Source organism: Manis pentadactyla, chromosome 7 (genome assembly GCF_030020395.1).
Source record: "Manis pentadactyla isolate mManPen7 chromosome 7, mManPen7.hap1, whole genome shotgun sequence".
Classification (NCBI taxonomy): domain Eukaryota; kingdom Metazoa; phylum Chordata; class Mammalia; order Pholidota; family Manidae; genus Manis; species Manis pentadactyla.
In genome coordinates this window covers 29,857,581-29,872,853 of record NC_080025.1, presented here as the reverse complement: position 1 = coordinate 29,872,853, position 15,273 = coordinate 29,857,581, and the positions used below count along the sequence as shown (strand labels likewise).

The 15,273-nt window shown below is 46.0% G+C and overlaps 1 pseudogene; it reads right to left on the bottom strand.

The window, feature by feature from the left end:
* The window catches only part of LOC130684341 (contactin-associated protein-like 5), a 68,139-nt pseudogene extending 55,782 nt beyond the window's left edge, over positions 1–12,357 (bottom strand).
* Between the last annotated feature and the right edge of the window lie 2,916 nt (positions 12,358–15,273).

Below are 15,273 nucleotides of genomic sequence, written 5' to 3'. Positions count from 1 at the left end.
TGCAGGGCTGGGACCAGTACCAGAGGCGTCCCCTGAGGGCCTGCCTGGCAGAAGGGCTGGCTGGGTGCAGTCTGAGGAGACAGGACACACATCAAAAATAATTCTAACAACCCAGTGGAAAAGCCCCAGGGTGTGATATGTGAGCCACTGGGCAGCCATGTCTCCAGGTGCCCGAGGAGCCAGAGAACACCCTGCGGAGGGCTTGGCTGGGCCTCCCGCCAGCAGGAAGGAGGAGGCGTCGCTAAGAAACACGGTGACACTGCAGGGGTGCATGTCTCAGCCTCCAGCCTCCTCGCACATGCCACCAAGCCGCAGGCCATTCAAGGGAAGGCAGAAATGAAGTCGGTCTTGTGGTGGGTAGGACGACTGGAAGAAGTTATGTCAAATCATGGGATGTAAGAGGGACGCAGTAAACAAAGCTGGTCTTAATAATAACAGTAGAATTAGATTTAGAATTAGAGTAAGGGTTTAGACAGGCCTGGGTGATAAGGATACTGGCTGCCTAGAATCAGACAGGATGCTATTAATTCAGAAAAACATCCATCAAAACTAAATGGAACAATTGGAAATTTGAATGCTGAGTGGACATTTTATAATAGTTTAAGAAGGGTTATTAAATTCTTCTTAGAGTGTTATTCCTGGGATATGTGTTTTTAGTGACTCTATCTTTTACCAATATATATTGAAATATTTATAGGTGAAATGTTGTGATATTTCAAATTTACTTCAAAGTAATAAAGGAGGGGGCGGAGCCAACATGGCGGCGTGAGTAGGACAGTGGGAATCTCCTCCCAAAAACATATATACTTTTGAAAATACAGCAAACACAACTAGCCCTAAAAGAGAGACCAGAAGACGCAGGACAGTGGCCAGACTGCAGCTACACCAGCGACAACCCAGCGACTGGTGAAAGGGGTAAGATACAAGCCCCGGCCCGGCGGGACCCGAGCGCCCCTCCCCCCAGCTCCCGGCGGAAGAAGAATAGGCAGAGCGGAAGGGAGACGGAGCCCAGGACTGCCAAACACCCAGCCCCAGCCATCCGGGCCAGAGCGCAGACACAGTACGTGCCCAGGGGGCCCTGGATACTGGGGGAACAGGGAGTAAGACCTCTGAGCGGGTGCCGAAGCTGATGCCCCTGTGACAAAGAAAAGCGGGGACTTTTTGAAAGTATTAAAGGGACAGGGACTTAACAGCTTGACGGAAACAACCCAGGTCACAGTACAGCAGCTGCAAATTACAGGGAAAACCGGGTGCATTAACCCCCTGGGCAACAGCTCTGAGACCCCTCACGGAGGCAAACAGTCAAGCAGCCCCCCCATCCATTACCCCACCGGGCGCTGCAAAAGCACAGAAGCAGCCTGACACAAATTCTGCCCACAGAAAGGGAAATTTCTCCCTCCCGGCCAGGCAAGACACAAAGACCCACTCTACACGCAATTACCCAACACAAGCCACTAGGGGTCGCAGTTGTCCCAGTAAAGAAAGGCCAGTAGCAAGTGAAAATTTTGGTCCTCCCAGCTGACAGTCAATAGCACCTGTCAACATGAAAAGGCAAAAAAATATGATCCAGACAAGACTAACCCAGACAGCTTCAGCATCTGCTACATCTTCCCCTGAGAAGGAATCTGGGGAGATAGATTTAGCCAGTCTTCCTGAAAAAGAATTCAAAACAAAAGTCATAACCATGCTGATGGACTTGCAGAGAAATATGCAAGAACTAAGAAAGGAGAATTCAGAAATAAAACAAGCTCTGGAAGGACTTCAAAACAGAATGGACGAGATGCAAGAGACCATTAATGGACTAGAAAACAGAGAACAGGAACGCAGAGAAGCTGATGCAGAGAGAGATAAAAGGATCTCCAGGAATGAAAGAATTTTAAGAGAGCTGAGTGACCAAACGAAAAGGAACAATATAAGAATCATAGGTATCCCAGAAGAAGTAGAGAGAGAAAAGGGGATAGAAAATGTCTTTGAAGAAATAATTGCTGAAAATTTCCCCAAACTAGGGGGAGAAATGGCCTCTCAGACCACAGAGGTACATAGAACTCCCATGACAAGGGATCCAAGGAGGGCAACACCAAGACACATAATAATTAAAATGGCAAAGATCAAAGACAAGGACAAAGTATTACAGGCAGCCAGAGAGAAAAAAAAGGTTACCTACAAAGGAAAACCCATCAGGCTATCATCAGACTTCTCAACAGAAACCCTACAGGCCAGAAGAGAATGGCATGATATACTTAATGCAATGAAACAGAAGGGCCTCGAACCAAGACTACTGTATCCAGCACGAATATCATTTAAATATGAAGGAGGGATTAAACAATTCCCAGACAAGCAAAAGTTGAGGGAATTTGCCTCCCACAAACCACCTCTACAGGGCATCCTACAGGGATTGCTCTAGATGGGAGCACTCCTAAAAAGAGCACATAACAAAACACCCAACATATGAAGAAGGGAGGAGGAGGAATAAGAAGGGAGAGAAATAAAGAATCATCAGACTGTGTTTATAATAGCTCAACAAGCGAGTTAAGTTAGACAGTAAGATAGTAAAGAAGCTAACCCTAAACCTTTGGTAACCACAAACTTAAAGCCTGCAATGGCAATAAATTCATACCTTTCAATAATCACCCTAAATGTAAATGGCTGAATGCACCAATCAAAAGACACAGAGTAATAGAATGGATAAAAAAGCAAGATCCATCCATATGCTGCTTACAAGAGACTCACCTCAAACCCAAAGACGCGCACAGACTTAAAGTCAAGGGACGGAAAAAGATATTTCAAGCAAACAACAGAGAGAAGAAAGCAGGTGTTGCAATTCTGGTATCAGACAAAACAGACTTCAAAATAAAGAAAGTAACAAAAGACAAAGAAGGACATTACATAATGATAAAGGGCTCAGTCCATCAAGAGGATATAACCATTATAAATATATATGCACCCAATACAGGAGCACCAACATACCTGAAACAAATATTAATAGAACTAAAGGAGGAAATAGAATGCAATGCATTCACTCTAGGAGACTTCAACACACCACTCACTCCAAAGGACAGATCCACCAGACAGAAAATAAGTAAGGACACAGAGGCACTGAACAACACATTAGAACAGATGGACCTAATAGACATCTACAGAACTCTACATCCAAAAGCAACAGGATACACATTCTTCTCAAGTGCACATGGAACATTCTCCAGAATAGACCACATACTAGGACACAAAAAGAGCCTCAGTAAATTCCAAAAGATTGAAACCCTACCAACCAACTTTTCAGACCACAAAGGCATTAAACTAGAAATAAACTGTTCAAAGAAAGCAAAAAGGCTCACAAACACATGGAGGCTAAACAACACGCTCCTAAATAATCAATGGATTAATGACCAAATCAAAATGGAGATCCAGCAATATATGGAAACAAATGACAACAACAACACTAAGCCCCAACTTCTGTGGGACACAGCAAAAGCAGTCTTAAGAGGAAAGTATATAGCAATCCAAGCATATTTAAAAAAGGAAGAGCAATCCCAAATGAACGGTCTAATGTCACAACTATCAAAATTGGAAAAAGAAGAACAAATGAGGCCTAAGGTCAGCAGAAGGAGGGACATAATAAAGATCAGAGAAGAAATAAATAAAATTGAGAAGAATAAAACAATAGCAAAAATCAATGAAACCAAGAGCTGGTTCTTCGAGAAAATAAACAAAATAGATAAGCCTCTAGCCAGGCTTATTAAGAGGAAAAGAGAGTCAACACAAATCAACAGTATCAGAAATGAGAAAGGAAAAATCACGACGGACCCCGCAGAAATACAAAGAATTATTAGAGACTACTATGAAAACCTATATGCTAACAAACTGCGAAACCTAGGAGAAATGGACAACTTCCTAGAAAAATACAACCTTCCAAGACTGACTCAAAGTAATAAAGGAGAGGAGAGGGCTACTGTCAATGTAACGTGAGTGCCATAAGCTGATGATTTTTGAAGCTAAACAGTAGATCCAGGGGCTTCTGAGGTCCTTCTCTCTCCCACGGCACATGATTGACTTTTTTGTAGTAAAAAGTGAAATACATACATATATATATATATGTATATATGTGTGTGTGTGTATATATGTATTAGTTGGCAGGAAGAAAACATTACAGAGTTTTTGACAGGATTTGGCAATTGGCAAAGAGTACTTAAATATACAATATATCTTTTTCACAGATATTTCATTGCTAAGGAAATAAACAGTGCATGTGTCTATCACCACATTACTTGCATGCAATATCTGGGCCAATCTAAAATTCCAAAGGAATAATTAGAGCAATGATAACCTTGGCAGACATTTTCCCAAGGTCTTTGTGAAGTGCTCACTGGATGCCCACCATAATCCTTTTGTGAAATACTCCTGAATTGTTCAAATTTTATAGACAAGAAAATGAAGGAATCATGAGGCTTAGTTACATAATCAGTGTCACGCGCTAGAGACTATGGGTGAGCCAGGGTCTGAACTCAGGCCGAGTCCCACCACCCTACCAAGCTTAAGTGTTCTGGTGATAGAATGGGTTAAATAGTAGGCAACTCCACCAGATGGAATATATTGCAATCATTACAACTGGTGAGTTCAATAGGAATGTCTATGCATTGAAATAAAGACAATTCAGGTTATGAGATGTAGCCAACAGAATTACCTCAACTCTACTAAATGGAAAGAAAAGAGGAAGAAGGAAATCAGATTTTCTTTTTAATGCTTGTCATTGAGTAATTGGATTGGGTTTTTACTTTTCTAGACTTCCAATTGTATTTCCAAATATAATTCCAAATTGATTATCTAACGTTTAATTAAAAAGTAATTTAAATGCTAACACCATGACAGTCCTACCCAGATTCTTTGTATAGTGGTGAAGGTGGAGGTGGACTAAAGACAAGTGGTGTTGGGGTAGTGGATGTCCACCTGCACAAGAATGAAGCTGGTCCCCTACCTCATACTGTACACAACAATTACCTCAAAATGGCTTAAAACTAAATGTAAGGGCTAAAACTACAAAACTCTTAGAAGAGAACATTGGCAATAAATATTCATGACCTTTGGCTAGGCAAGGATTTCTTAGACCTAACACCAAAAGCAGGACAGAAAGGAATCAATAGGAAATAAGACATCACCAAAAGTGAACACTTTAGTGTTTCAAAAGATACTACAAGAAAGTGAAAAGGACAGAAAATATTTACAAAGCATGTATCTAATATGGGAATTATATTCAGAATATGCAAAGAATTCCTACAATGGAACAAAAAAAAGAAAAAAAATAACTCAACCAAAAAAATGGGCAAATATTGAGATAGGCATTTCACCAAAGAAGGCATATGAACTGCCAACAGGTACACGAAAAGACGTGCAAGGCCCTTAGTCGTCAGGGAAGTAGAAGCCCAGAGCGCACACCCACGGGAAGATGGCTCGGGCAGACAGAGAACAAGTACCGGCGGCCATGTGGGGAAGCTGGAATCCTCCTGCTTTGCTGGCGAGGATGTAAAACGGAGCAGCCACTTGGAAAGCAATTTGCTAGTTTCCTCCAAAAGTAAACACACAGGTACCGCTCAACCCGGCAGTCCCCCTCCCAGGGGTACACCCAGGGGAACGAAGACACAGGCCCTCACAAAAACACGCACAAGAGTGTTGGCATTACTCATAAAAACCAGAGGATTGATCCCAGTGTCCATCAACAGATGAATGAACAAACAAAATATATTGCATCCACACAATGGAATAATCTTTGGAAATACAAAGGAATAAATTATGAAAAATGCTACCTTGAAAACTTTATGCAAAGTGAAAGAAACCAGACACAAAAGACCACATAGTATATGACTTGATGCATATGACATGTCCTCAGGGGCAAAGCCACAGCGAGAGGAAGTCGATTGGTGGTTTCCAGGGACTGGGGGAGAGGGACGAATGGGGAGCCACTGTTGATGGGCATGAGATTTCTTTTGGGTATGAGGAAAATATTCTGAAATTAGTGGTGATGGTTGTGCATCTATATTTATATGCTAAAAACCACTGACCTGTATATTTTAACAGGGTGGATTTTATGGTATATAAATTACATTTCAATAATAAAACAAAGAGGAAACACACAAAACAACAAAAAATACCTATTTGAATCCTATCACTATATTCCTATACAGACTGGAATTGGGGTCCTAAGGGGAAAAAGGAACCAGACAGTTGCTGGATGGATCTCCAGGCCTGACATTTATTAGCAAGTCCCTAAGCCTCTGTGAATGTCAGTGTTTTCACATGTTAAATGCAGATATTAATATTTTCCCTACTATGCTGGGGGTAGGGGTTATTTGATGCAGTCAACAATTACTAGCTAATTTTGTGATCATTATTCCTTTGTACCATAATCAAAAGAATGCGGATCACCTCGCTGGGCCGTGGTTCTGGCCCAGGCACTGGTAAGGGGCGTATGTCCCTAATCCCACTCCAGATGTTTCCGGTACCTGCACACCCTCAAGCGCCCATGCCATAGCAAGTTAACAGGGAAGACTGCCCCACCAGAGAGCATGCCTGTCCAGGGCCGGCCTGGGGCTAAGGTCTCCCACTGTGCTCCCAAAGTACGTTTCCCAGCGGCAGCTGGCATGGCCAGAGACCTGGTTAACAGGTTCATCTTAGACTCTCTGTAGCTGCTGAATACAAAGAGAATGATGTCCTAGGGGTCGGAGGAAGAGGGAGAAGTTTGGAAACTGAATCATGAAGCAAGCTGAAAAGGCTAAGCACATATTTGTCTGTGTCACATATAGATCAAAATAAAAAGTGGGGAGAGGGCACAGAGGATACTTCAACACAGCAATCAGACGACACGGCGCCAGGGACAGAAGATAATTCATAGGGGTTGGTGCGGAGAAAGGAGCCAGTGAAAAATTAGGCTAAACTTACAACAACATGATCTATGAGATGTTTGAATCATGTCCCTGGAGAAATGCAGAGGTCCACTGTTCTTTTTTTGTTTTTGTTCTTCCCAAACAGAAGAGCTGGGTATAGATCCTGCAAAACAATGCTAGCGTCCTTCAGTGATGGGCCTGGTTGGGTTTATTTCTGCATTTGCCCCTCCTGGGTTGTGGGACCAGACTAAGGGCGGCATTTAATGTTTTCAAGGCAAGTTATTCAGACCTCCCCGTGTGAAAATCAAGTCGTGCTTTGCTGGTCTTAGCTCATTGTAAGAGCCTACTGGGGTGGGACGACTTTATTTTAAGCTCCCACATGGGGACCAACATACAACTGGCCCTAGAATTTGTGCGGCTTCCTTCCAAGAAGCACAATGCTTCTCCACAATAAGCAGCAAGTGATTCAGTCTAACTGGGGAGACCAGCATGAATGAATGAAGAGCTTCGATTACGTGCCCTTCAAGGCGAACACTTTTTTGGGGGCTCTTTTTTCCCCAGTGCTTTAAAGTTCCAATGGTAACGTGGACTAAACAAAGCATCTAGGAGAGGTGTTAGGTAATGTGTTTTAGTGGACTGAGAAGAGTTATGTATAATTGCCATCATTGTTTGTATGTAAATGGTGTTCCAAAGTGATGAAAACATTTTGATAGTTTAAATGCTGCTTTTGAAATACCGTTTACATTCTTTGGTCAACAAACATTTTTTTTTTACATCAACAAAGTAAACTTAAAAATTCAGGTTGATACTGGGCCTCATCTTTGCCCTTCTATTTGAGAAACACTGAGCATTTATACTGAATGATGAAATTTTATAGTTTACAGAGTCATCATGAAATTATCTAGAGAATTCACACCATGACTATCACTCCTGGCCCAAGGCAGATACCCTCAGGGTCAGCTTTGGTCAAGGCAACAAAGTCATAGGTCAGGAGGGGTGTGGAAAGACACTGGGGCAGGAATTTTGGCTCTTTGTTCCATCCCTTTCCAGCCCCCCATGACCTGAAGTGAATCGCTGAGCAGGGCTTTTAAATCTTCCAACCCCACCTGTGTCACCTGCAGAACCGATTTTACTAGATGCTTGATACGTGTCACTAACTTAACTACATACTCCCTACCAAAAAAGGATTTAAGGTGGCTTGTGTATCTCTAAGGCCCCTCCAGGGCTGTAGTCTTGGCTCTGTGATTGCTCTTGTGGACTGAGTCATGGAACTGGAAATAGAAGATCAACCCTCACTGCCTGGCTGACAGAAATGAGTCCACTCTCCCAGTGGGCAGCTGGCTCCTGGCACTAGGATGGCATCCTGTTACCCTCCATCCAGCTCAGCGGCAGTGCCATGCCCGACAACTGTGATGAGTGTCTGTCATCGTGGCCGGGAGCTCTGCCCGTCTCACCCAGGAGACTGAGGGAGGTGATGCATCATGGGACTAAGGGCACAGCCTGACCGTGGCTTGCAGGCACCACATGACAGCATGTGTGGAAACCATAGTGCCTATCGTACCTGTTTTGCAGAAGGGCCCTTCATAGGACGAGTTGGTGCAATCGCAGAAGTACCCACTGAGCTTCTCCACGCACTTGCCCCCGTTGTGGCAGGTGTGGCCATAACTGCTACAGTGGCCTGGGCATCCTGGCCGCACGCTGGGTGTGACCTTTGCCCTTTCCTCCTCCAGGTCCAGTTTCTGCCCATTCAAGTGCAGGGAGTGTATGCATCCTAGGAAGCCTTTCTGTCTTCATGATGTTCCCCCTGAAAAATACAAGGAATACACATCAGGTCTCACAGGGTTCGATGCCTTTAGTTCAATGTTGACATTGGTAACAGCTAATTAGTGTCCTGTTGTCATGCTGTATTGAACTTCTCTATTAAAGTTCCCAGTTAGGAATTCCCCATTAGGAATTCAGGGGCCCTGGAAAGAGTATGTCTTTCTAGACTGGGAAACCCCCTCTTCATCCTGCTACTGAAAAAATAGTAAAAGACTATCTAGTTCATGCAGAATCCTGAACTTTACATGGTTAAGAATGAAACTTCAGATGGCCATGTTCCTTGCAAATGAGATAAAATATGCTCTTGCACAGTCTGTCACAGACTTTTTGGTAGTGGAACACACATGCAGATTGTCCCTCATGGCAAAGTCAGAAGCAAACTATTCGGGGCACCAAGTTAGGAAACTGCGATAAGTTTTGTAAAGCTCATGGAACACAGAGCGGTGTGCTGTGCAGAGGGCGGACCTCATGGCCAGAGAGCAGGGAGTCAAGCTCTGTGTCACTGGCTGATTAGCCACATTGGCCACCACATCCCCAAGCCCCAGCTACTCGAGATGTAAAATAAGAATGAGTCTATTTCGTGTGTTTATGCTACAGATTCGGTTAGACCGTGACTACAGTGCATGCTCAACCATCGCTCTACACGTCCCTTCTCCTGAACCCTCACAACGGCTGGGACCAGAGGTTGTCAATGTAGCTGTGCAGATGAATTGGTCCAAATGTTTATTTAGAAGGGAAGGTTCTCCTTCTGGAACACAGAATAGGACTGTAACCCAACTTCCTGCCCAGGGCACACCTTGAAGTTTCCAGAGAGATTCACATACCTTAGCAAATTATTCAAGAACAGAGGAGGCTTGAAGCCATAACTGTTAGAAAGCCAGGACCCCACCAGGTTAGCCCTTTGGTAAAATGATGTGTACTGAGAAATGACAGCCAAGAAATTAAGCCGAATCCCATCTGCAGATATTTACTGGGTTCTGGGAATGCTGAGTGATCCAGAGAAGACAGGTCCAGCCTGCCTTTAAGTTCTATTACAAATCCAACTGCGTGGGCTCAGGTCCACATTCCTGAAGAACTGAGGGACACACTGTGGTCCTAAAGGCTGCAAAGGGCACCCCTGGAGAGGAGAGGTGCTGGAAGATGTCTGGAGCAGGACCCTCTTGTCATTTGTCATCTCCTTCCTCAGGCCTTTCTTAGCCTCAGTCATTTCTAGGTCATCAGCCTGAAACTTTATTAAATCCTGGCCTAGAAAACTACCAGATAAAAATACAGTCCTAGCAAGGTGGGAACAGATGAGAATTCCGAAGGATTTATATGAGACCAGGAGTCTCCATGTTAAACAGGAAACTAAGTCTAAGTTAAAGAAATAAATGGGTGACCAAAAGATTTCCGGCATCAGTCACCCTAGCAACGTGGACAAGGAAATAATTGGAAATGGGGATGGTGAGGGCATAGGGTGGATATAAGGGGGTCAGGAGGTATTCCGTCTTCCCTGAATCATACCAGGTCATTGGACCTGTACATATATGTATAACAGTTACTGTCTGCACCAAAAAAATGAGAAAGGCCATTCCTAAAGAATTAATCGAATCCCTTATTCTAAAGTAATGCTAAAACACCACTGAATTTTCTGTTCTGATAAGTGATACCCAAGCAGGCCAGGAGGTCAAACCCAAATTATATCCTCCTGTCTGTCTCAGTTTTGGTGAGTAAATCTCCTTTTAACCACAAGATAAATCAATTACAAATACAAGCAGATCATAAAGTAAGGTTCATTATTTCTTTTCCAGAGACTGTGTAGAATAAAGAGGGGAGGATTTATGGAGTCAAATGTTTTTTAAATATTTTTTCCCTTATTTTTCAGTCTTTCCCTGTGGTAGATTTGAATAATTCTTCATATATCTTGTTAGTGGCATTTTTCTTCCAGCAGATGTGGAAAATGCAAACTCCGCTGCACATTTTCTCACAGGTGACAGTCAACACGTTTAGAAAAGGAGCAGAAGGTGGCAGGGGCATTTTCTCTGGCAGCGATGTACCCCTTGAGGTCTGAGACATTTAAAGTACAGTGAGAATGACCCAAAACTCGGGGATCCTTTCAATCCCAGTCGCTGACAAAACACCATGACACAACGAACTATGAACTAAACTGCACAATGAATTGTATTTTAGTTTTCACCAGGCTGTTTTTTATTCTTTACAAAGGAGAAATTAGAGGTCCAGCTCCTTTTCCTTTATGGAGAGGTAGCACATGACTGAGGCTAGAATAATCTGAAAAGGTGCCCCTGGCGCCCACACTCACACCTGGTCTCTACTTCCTGACGCTACCTACTACTTGTAGTTGGAGGCATGACTCTTTGTCTGAAACTTGAATTCTGCAGAGCAGGGCAGCCACAGCCTTCCCTCCCCCTGGCTCACAGCCCCTCTCCCTGGCCTGCCCAGCCTGGGCATTTGCTTTCTGGGGTATCTCTGCTTCCTCCCACACCCAGAGGTGAGGTCAAAGTGCAACCCCCTCAGGCCTCCTTGGAGCCCTCAGCAACCCTGTAAACCATCTTCTACCCTGACTTCTCATCATGTGCCACTTTGCAATCAGAAAACCAACTGAGTGTGAACATTTGATTCTGTCCTTCCTGTTTAATGTCCTGGAGTGACTAGTCCTTGTCTGGAGCAGTGAGCTCAGCTCTCTCAGCAGAGCTGATGGAGCGTGATAGATCTGGCCTCCTCCCACACTCTCTGCTCTGACCTCAGTGCCCCGGGCACCCTGAACTAATGGCCCCACCAAGCCCCAGGTCAGCTTTGGCTTTGGGCTCTTCCTGTGCCCCACTTAGGTGGCGTGTTGTCTTCCCCCAGCCCTCCACTGCTCACGCCGCTGTCCTGCATGGCAGAGCTCAGCCTCAGCTGCACCAGGGTCAGCTGGGGTGACAGGTGTGCGCTGTGCTTGGCCACACCCCCAGCAGGACCACTTAACCAGTGGACATGGCCTTCCTGTGACTTTGCAACTGCTGCTCTAATAGAATGGCTTTTCTCCTTACTTGTCTGCATCTTGTCCAGAGTTCACTGTAAGGCTGGAAAAGCAACAACAGAAATGTGACATTATTCTTAGAGCAACTGGAAGTCATGTTTTTTGAGGCTCCTACTTAATCTGCAAGCTGCTTGAAAATCAGAACTGTACCTCTAATTCTAAAAAAATATATTGGTATGCCGAAACTTGCTAATTCTGCATTGAATACTCAGCGGGAAAGAAGGTGTCGTTCATATTACTCATGTTGCACAATGAGGAAGCAGCGTCAGAAAGATTGCTTCTCCAAAGCTGAAAATCAGGAGTCAGGCTGGGATCTCTTGGCCTTCCAAGCGTGCACACCTTAGGAGCCCTAAAATCCTACTAAAACAAACGATCTGACGACACAACGCCATCGGCAGGGATGATCTGCCTCCTTCCTCTGGTTTCAGATGGTTTCTCCTGCCAGGCAACGTGCACGTGTGCGTTTATCCTCTCAGCTCCCCATCACTCTTCCTGACACCTCACACCACTAGTCGGCTCACCCAGCCAGAAGCAATTCTGCATGAAGCTCTTCAGCTGGCCCTTGGCATCCAGCGTGTTTATGATGATGATGTTTCCTTGGACTGAGTATGAATCAACTGTTAAAAACATCACTATCATCATTCTGCGCCCGTCTCAGAAAACCTCCACGTGTCAGCTCGACACACGCTCATTGCTTCCAGAGAGCATCTCAGTTCCTTGGGCCCTTCTTGAGCGCAAGTGCAAGAGCCCGTATTTCTCTCCTGTGGGCCTGCCTGCCTTCCTGGCCGCACGCAAGCCATACTTTTACGTGGAGGGCCCTTTCCCTGGAAAACACTGAATGTGCCACCTCGGGCCACTGTTGCACAGAAACGAGCAGTGTGACTTCCTTTCTTCCCTTCCCTCCCCTCCCTCCTCTTCCTTTTCCTTCCCTTCCCTCCCCTTCTCTCCTCCCTCCCTTCCTCTTTTTTTCTTTCTTTCTGTTGCTTGCCTATTGCTTCCTCATTTAACAGTCAGTAACTGCTTTCTACATGAACTACTTTGTCTGAAGTCTTCAGCCAGCTGAAGTACAGGCATATTTACCACCTAGATTTCCAAATCTGAAGTGGCAGCAGGCTTGGCATGTATACGAGGGATAAAGACAGACACCCTCACCATCCGTTACCTTCTGTTTTTGCCTGGCCTCTCTGACCGGCAGAGTCTTTAACCAGAAGGAAATTCTAGTGGAAACTTTGGTTCAAAATGTGATTTCCTTAAGGACAAAGTACGCATCTGGTGAGTGTTGCCATACAGAGTGATTTCTTACTCATGAGTCAACAAACACACAATGTCTGACAACACAGATGACACTCACGGGATGTTTAAGAGGCAAAGTGGTGACAGCGATAGTCAGTGTGAGCCAGGAGCTTCCTGCGTAGAAGCCACCTTCCATGCACGGCGCTTCCCGGGCGCTCCCTCCTGCCGAAGGTCTAGGGGATGGGACGAAACTGCGTGATGACCAAACAGCCTTAAAGGGCAAAAGACAAACTCCTGTGAAGGAGGAGAGACTGTGGCGCCTGCAAGAGCAACTGGATGAGAAATACAGCTGAGCCGCAGGTCCTTTCTGGCATCAGGAGAAGACCTGGCACCTTCCAGGCTGGCTGCCTTGCCAGCTTGCTGCCCAGTGGGAGGAGTGCCAGTGTCTCCTGGGCACTGGGGTCCTGACAGACACTCTGAATAGTTTTCCTCAGGGTGGCCCTGCTGAGCAAAGGTATTGCCCAGCAGCTAACCCACAGACTCATTCAAAGAAACAACCAGATAAAGTAAAAGCCTCTAATTACAAGCTTTAAAGAATTTTCCCTAACAGTCGACATGACCCAGAGTGATTTTACGGATGAACGCAGGAGACCCTGAACTGTAAGAAGAGCCTACAATTCACTAAAAGGAAACATCTGTGGCAGGCCAGGGCTGGCCAGATCTCACAGTCCAGACTATTAGTGCCCTCACGACATCGGGATGCATTTATGCCACAGCCACTTGGCGGCTTTTCTTATTCTGAGCTTTCTTCCTGCAGCTGATGGCTGCAGTGTGACTAGGGACACATAGTCAAAAGTGAGAAGCAACTCTTGTCAGAAAAATTACCTACAACTTGGAAACAAAGCAGGAAAATAGAAGGATAATTACGATGGAAACAATTTATAATTCTAAAGATGGCCTGTTGAACAGCAGTTTTGTGTTTAACCTGACAACTGAATCCTTACATTTTCATTGTTGTTAAGTTGCCTCTACATACCTAGTTTTTCAGATGCTCTCTGGCCTGGTCGTAACATCTTACAGACACCCTCATTAATTAACAAGTTATATAAAATCTTAAACACATGTTCATTTTCTGTTTGCCTGAGACTCATGATTTTGCCTTTTTGAAGATTATATTTGAATATAGACTGTATCAATTAAAACAGTGTTTCTTATTATTAGAAAGTATAAAACTGTGATGGAAAGCTCTTGATTCCATATGCACCATTACAGAGACAATAATAATAACAGTAAAAATAGAAGTGTTTAGTCCTTTGTAAACATGAAGCTGCAGCAAGCCAGACACACTATCCTCTACATTTTCCTGCTGGGAACGCCAGGTGCCCACGGAGCTTAAAGGGCCTTCAGGACGAAGAGGAAGGAAGCGACGTGACATTGCAGAAAAGGAAGGAGGTGAAAAATGAGAGTGAGCACACAAGGCACAAAAAATGATGGATCCAGAGGGAACACGAAGGCAGCGGCTCTGGAGGGGAGTGGAGCTCGGAGGCCGGGGACTCCAGCCTACCGAGGGGCTGTGAGAAGGAACGGAGCGGGGCTCCTCCGCGCGCGAGCCGCTTCCTACCCAGGCCTGCGTGGCGAGCCCTCCGGGGCCTGCGCCGGCCTGGCCAGCGGGCAGCGGCCTCCCCCTGAGCCGCCCCAGCCCGCGTGCAGTTGCCAGTCCAGCAAAATGGTGCAGGCTGGGCTGTGAGGGGCCCACTCCCGGCCTTAGGGAGACTCCGGCCGAGGAAGAAGGGGACGCGGCTGATGCCAGGCGGAATGAAGGGGGCGTCTTACCCGAGAACTGAGCACTTGGGTCAGGAAGGCTGGGAGGCCCTTTGGCCTTTGCCACGGCTCCGTCCCAGCCGCAGGCCGAGGGAGGGCCAGGAGGGGAGAGCACTGGGCGCGCAGGGGGCACCCTGGCGCTGGCGGCGGGACCCCCTCCCCGGGGAGGGCCCTCTCCTGCCTGGGCAAGGCCGTCACTGCCAGGCCTCCTCCTCCATCCCGCGTAAAGGAAGCCCACCCTCCTGAGCCGGAGCCGGGGGCTGAGTGGGGCGGGCGCTGAGTCCGCAGGGACAGCTCATTAGCAAGCCTGGGGTGCCGTGCGCCGCCCGGAACTGTGGCGGGGGAACCTCTGCCTCTGGAGCTGCGGCCGCGGCACATCCCGCATCCGACGCGCCGCCGTGGGGGGCCGCTTCTCTGACTTGTGCAAAAGGACAGCGTCCAGGGTGGGGCGGGATGCCTCCCCTGAGAGCTATTGCAGCAGGTGACTGTGTTTGTGAATGTCAA